Genomic DNA, 6,553 nt, shown 5'->3' with positions numbered 1-6,553 from the left:
GTATCCTGAAACTGGAGATGGTCAGATTTAAAATATAAGGACATAATAATGCATCGATCGAAATTACAATATTTAAGATGAATATGCAATTCCTAGTTCAATAAGTAATAAAATTGTAAGTAGATAGATTACCAAAACCCTCACACACGATTAGGCGTCAAAGTGGGTTGGCATGATTCAACTATAGTCAGCGAAATTGAGACAATTAAAATAAAATGTGGCTAATTATCTAATTATCCATATTTCGAAGTGCCACTTCCGGAGCGCTAATAACCCATCCACACCTTTTTACTTAAAATATCATTGCTGCTCTTAGATAATCGTTGCTATTGGCAACGGGATGGCCCGTGGGTCGTCGCGCCTACATTTCCCAGTGAAAGGAAACCTGTCGTTGCGAAAACAAGCTTATAAATCTAATGATTTCTGGAAATAGGCACGGCTGGGGTTATAATGTCACCGACTGCATTCATATAATAACTGTGTATTGGTTTTCGTTTTCATAATTTATGCAGGATTCATGCAACGACAATTCTCGGTTGTCAATAGATGATTAATTGTTGATAAGAAAGTTTACACTAACTTTTGTAACTTTTTATGGTGATATAATCTTAAGATAGGGATGTTGAATAATCCTTAAACATTGTTAATTTGAAGTAACCATTATACATTAATAACGAGTAATACATTGCCGTTTAAAAACCTCTGTATCGTCCTAATGAATTGTAATCATACAAAAATCTTAAGAATGAGGGAAGTCTTTAATAACAATTCAATAAGTTTATTGTTACCTACTTAGAGTTAGGGAACTTTAAGAAAGAAACATTAGATTGTTCTTTATACGTTAATGAATGGTTTTATCCTAAGTGAATGATCCACTTTAATTCTCTTTAATTACATCTTAAAAATAACCATTTGATGTTTTGTTTTATGTTGAAACCACTTTGTATTAAAATTTAATGATCTCTTCATACCAATGTATGTATATCGTATATTATGTGAAAATTGTTCATTATAATGCTAAAATGTTCAACGCTATCAATTATTATTAGAACATAACAATAACTCATTAATCATAATAAACAGTAAACGCGGCATAATTAAATCTTACAGCATCCTTATATCTAAGAAACTAAAGGGAAATAACAATAATAAGCAAGATATATCTAGGTATATGGAAACCAAAGATGCTCAGAATTTTTATTATTTTGAATGGTTTAACGCTGCATGCTTTCAAATTAAAATAAATACAAAGACAGTAATTACAGTTGAGAAATAAACGTAAATAATCTTTATTAAATTTAGGTAGACATATATAAAATATAACAGTTGTAATAACTATTTTTGAATTTTTCATGTTCCCTATTATTTTTACAGGTCGTGAATCTTGTGAGCCGAACCATTCGTCACCAAGAAGCGAACCAAGGTCCCGTCGATTAACCAGCGACCCAAGGAAGAGCTATAAATAATTAATACCTATAAATTTTAATACAAAACATCTTATTATTTCTATGCTTCATAATATGTATAATTTTATGAGGAAGCATTATCACCAGTAAATAAATGACAAACTTAAAATTTTATCTACTCTTACATTCCTTTCCCGCCCAAAGCGTTGACATTTAAATGCTGTGATGTGAAACAGTGCTTTATTATGCGTCTCTTTCTAACACACTCTTTGTTTATTGTGTGAAAAGAGACGGAAATACCTGAAGTCATGGAACTATAGTCATACTGGAACCCAAACTCCTAAGAAAAAATAAAAAACTGATAGAATGACCGCAAGTAACCCCTGTTTTCCCCATAGGGTAGCCAGTGTGATTGTAAATTTTTCCCCTATTGACGTGCATTAAAAATCGACTGTCAGTATAATAGGTCTATATGACAAAAATCATTAATAAAATCCGCTAAAAAAAATGAAATTTAAACGAGATTCATGCAGGTTTGCTTTTCCATTGAAATAACAAAGGTTTACAACTTTTAAAATGGATTGCTTATCGAGCACGCTCATAATTTTTTTCCCATATTTTGAATTATGTTATGAAAATCGTTGCGCGGCAGCCCCAATTCTAGGTGTCAAATAATGTTTACTGCAAAATGGCGGATGTTTATATTCATTTCGTGAGTTTGTTCTTGTATTTTGGAATTATTCTGAGCCAAAATTAATAGAAATGATTGTAAATATATTGTGCGCGGTTGCAAAAGTGAGTGGCAGCCAGGATGTGATATTATATTTCATTCGTAAGTACAAAAAACCATCCATAAACTACGCTTCATGTAAAATTGTAGTTTAGTAATATTTCTACTTTAATTGTTGTTAAATCTGGAATAATAGATCGAAGTTGTGATTATAATGTTAATTTCGATTAGGTTTTTTCCATTTAACATTGTTATTTGCTTATTATTAAATGTTTCATGATTGTAGTAAATATTAGACTAGGGTGTCCATCCATACTTTATAAAATTGTGTGTATATAATATATTTCGGTACGGTATTTTATATGAGGTAAAAGAAAAGGAGAAGTCTTTCTCCACTGGTTACGTCTTAATTGGCGTGACAGTTAATGGTATAAAAACGTTGTTTACTACTTTTATATAATGATATATTGTAAAATCAAAAACTCAAAGTACATAATAAATAGTACCTACCTACTGAAATAGAAGCACTAGACAACAGCACAAATTTTGTGTTTTCTGTATCTAAATGACATTTTTATATTTTGCAAATAATCTTCTTTTCTCTTTACAGGTTTCCGTCCAATCTAGCGGAACGTAATACATGGCTAAATAGCTAAATATAGTAGAATTAAAAATATCCTGTTTTGAAAAAGCGAAGATATTATGCAACATTCATTTTAAACCAGCACTTGGACAGTGCGGCGGATGTTGCCTGTAACCTCATAGGAGGCCATGTCCCAGCAGTGGGAACGTAATATATACGTTACGGGAAATAAAATGTATGGGAGGGTTTAAAGTTACATTTTTAGATATTTCTCGTTACATTAAAAAAAGTTATTGTTATTTTACTCATTACGTAAAGTTTCATATCGATATCAGTTTAAAGTTTTTTGATACCTGCAATAGTTACGGAATAATCACCTGTGTAATCGTTAAGTGTGCACTTAACGATTACACCCTGAATATATTATATATTTTGTTTTTTATTGTATCATAGGGAAGCGCAAGACCACGATCTCATATTTCAAGTACTCTTAAAACTATTTAAATACTAAAGGGTATAGAATAATTAAAATATTTTCAGTGAGCCGATTTCGTTATTTTTTATTGTTATTGTATCTTATAATTTGCAAATTTGTAAAGGCAGTTGGCATTGTAATGATAAATAAATATTATTAAAACGCATTGATATTTTACTTCATTAATCCTTAAATCTAGTATTACAGTAAAATTTTTATACAAATAAAATTGATGTATCCATAATTTTTTACTTAATATCCTGAATTTTTTATCTTTATACTCACCCCACGGAAATATAGATATACTATATATATTTCCATGACTCATCCTAGCTAGAAAGAGACGGAGGGGAAACGATAATTTTCAAGGTCAAATTTCTTGACTGCACTTTTTCTTTGGGAGTGTGGGTTCCAGTATGTATATAGTTCCGTGCCTGAAGTTTATATCTAAACGATGTTTGCAAGATATTTTATATACTCAAGCCTATAAAGGATCAATTACATTAGTCGAGCTAACGCGTTTGTGAAATAAGGAAATGCAATTGAATTTTATGATTGAAGAAGAATTTATATTTCTTGGAGATATAACGGTTGTGATTTTAAACATTTAGATATTTTGTTATTATCTCATTAGTGTTATGTTCAATAAAATGTTTCATGCGTTTGTTTTTGTTTAAGACTTACCTAATTAAGAAGAATAATTAAAATTACTTTCTAGCTACATAATACCTTGGTAAACTAACAAAATAAATTGATTTTAAGTATACTTATTATAGGCTATACCTGCTCTTATTTCTTTAATATTTCCAGCCTTATCATTAAAAATATAAAGTATCCTAACACAAAAACATAGTGTACATAAGGATCCTTAAATAGTTACTGTACTTGCAATATCTGATTTATTCGTATTTTAAGAAACGCTGACTCGTAGTTTACGATATATGTATTACAAACACCAATAAATATTTTATATACTGCATACTATTTTGATATTTAACAAAGTTGTGTTTTCTATCACACATTTTAGCAATATAATAATTATCCTATAGCAGTCAAATTATAAAGCTATGATAATGAAAGTAGAGCAGTGGTGGCTCAGTGGTGAGACCTCGGACTTCGAATCGATAAGTCCGGGGTTCGAGACCAGGCGAGCGCGCAGGAATTAAATTGATTTTTCAATTTATCTGCGCATGTTGTAACATCACCACTGCTCAAACGGTGAAGGAAAACATCGTGAGGAAACCGACATGTCGAAGAATTAAAAAGTTCGACGACATGTGTCATCCGCCAACACGCACTTGGCCAGCGCGGTGGATTATGGCCTGTACCCTCATAGGAGGCCCGTGTCCCAGCAGTGGGAACGTATATGGGCTGATGATGATGATGATGATGATGATAATGAAAGTACATATTTATAGGTAATTTATTATATCGCTCCAAGTAGCTATTTAAGAACTAGAATAAACTTCACATAATATTATAAACTTTATCGTTTTTTTAATCATAAACTAAGTGAAATAAAATAAAATATTTTTGGTTTCAGGTATTTTATTTACCACACATAAGTTTATATCAAACGCAACAAAATTCAATCCACACAATGTATGGTCTCTGCCAACTGTACACAACTACGGCACTAATAAATCAAGAGGTGTATTTCTGTTTTTCACAACTTTTACCGCTGACCCAGTAAACTTTCAGCAAATAGGAATCATTCGGAAAGAGGATTCCGATCGTTTACAACTTGATGGACTTTCCGAAACTGGAATGAACCGGATAAAATTGGCCGATTCCGATGCATGCACGTGAAAATAATACGAGTTCAATGCAAAGTGCATGCGGCTAAATGTTATAACGTTTTAGTGCAAATAAAATTCATCATTCACTAGATAAAAATTTACAATGTTTATTTCTAGTACCTATGGTTTTCTTCAAATTATTTATTTGTATTAATCTACTATTTTTTTAATAAATGACGTGTTTTGATTCTTTCTTAAACCTCAATTGTTTCTTAACAGAAAACTACTTTAGCTGCTACTCCTTCAAAAAATTTGACAAACGTATATATTTTCTAACAGTATCGAATAAACGTAGCAAAAAACCAAGAACAAAAAACCCAAGAACTGTATAAAATAAAGATCCGAGCATTTATCCGACAGACGCAACTCCTAACTACAGTTTAACAATTCACATGATTAATGGCCGAAACTATTTCCTCCAACCCAAAAACGTTGGGAACAATCAGAAAAACGATAAATAAACGCGTGCCTACTTACTAATTTAGCTAATAACAACAATTTCGATAAGGAACCGCTGTGAAAAGGTCGAAATAGGTGCAGTGAATGTAATTTTCAAACCGTGAAACAATACTTATTTACAACTAAATAATCTTATTTATTCGATTTTATACCTTAGTCCTTTGAATTAGGGTTTTATTGCGATTAGTGAGCACAATGTTTGGTTACTCACAAGTGTTGTCCTAATGATCGGCTGCATAATTCTTAAGGAGATTAAACATAAATTAAGCAACATATCTGTTGGGTAATAGTCGCTTAGTTGGAGTGTAAAGGTTAGGCTCTTTATGCATGTAGCTTTATTTATTAGTCTTTAATTAAATATATCTTAGACTAGGCTATAATATGCATATAATTACAAACTGAGTATGTATTTAGCATGTGATAATAATTTTTTACTCAGAAAATAACGCCAAATTTGTAGCATAATAAATACATTTCAGGACATCTTATCCTGTACTCAAGGTGGTTTAATTAGTGACTTTACGAAACTTTAGTGTATAAAGGAATTTGTAGAAATTAAAACATATTGGAATCTAACATGCGTGATGCGAGTATTTCTCTTGTCCTCTGACTCCTTAGTCTAGATCATAGACATTATAACAACGGCTTTAAAAGTATGTTATGTTTCCTAGTAGCAGTGGCAGCAAATTGTATGTCATAGTTTAAATTAATCTATACTAATATTATAAAGAGGAAACGTTTGTATTTGTGTATGTATGCCTGTGTATGTAGTCCTAGAGCGCTTAGTACAACAGCAGCTTAGCGTCTTCCTTAATAAGTTTGATCTCCTTAATCCTTGCCAATCCGGTTTTCGTCCTGGTCATAGCACGGTTACTGCTCTAGTCAAAGTCACTGACGACATTCGCTTTCATTTGGATCAAAAACAGCTTACGCTACTAACATCTCTGGATTTTAGTAATGCTTTTAATACAGTTGACCATGATATCCTTCTCAGCACGCTTAGTTCTCTTAACATATCTCCAACAGATATTGATTGGTTTCGTAGTTATCTACAGGAACGCCAGCAGCGTGTCCAAGTTGATAATTCTTTTTCCTCTTGGG

The 6,553-nt window shown here is 31.6% G+C and overlaps 1 long non-coding RNA gene across 1 annotated transcript; it reads left to right on the top strand.

The window, feature by feature from the left end:
- The first annotated feature begins 1,716 nt into the window (after positions 1-1,716).
- Positions 1,717-3,360, top strand: LOC123703522. Its single transcript, XR_006753009.1, has 2 exons — positions 1,717-2,238; positions 2,747-3,360. It is a non-coding gene; the product is annotated as an uncharacterized LOC123703522 (long non-coding RNA).
- Positions 3,361-6,553: the final 3,193 nt, after the last annotated feature.

Source organism: Colias croceus, chromosome 26, assembly GCF_905220415.1.
Source record: "Colias croceus chromosome 26, ilColCroc2.1".
Lineage (NCBI taxonomy): Eukaryota > Metazoa > Arthropoda > Insecta > Lepidoptera > Pieridae > Colias > Colias croceus.
Note: the sequence above shows the minus strand (reverse complement) of the source record. Positions and strands in the feature narration are given on the sequence as shown.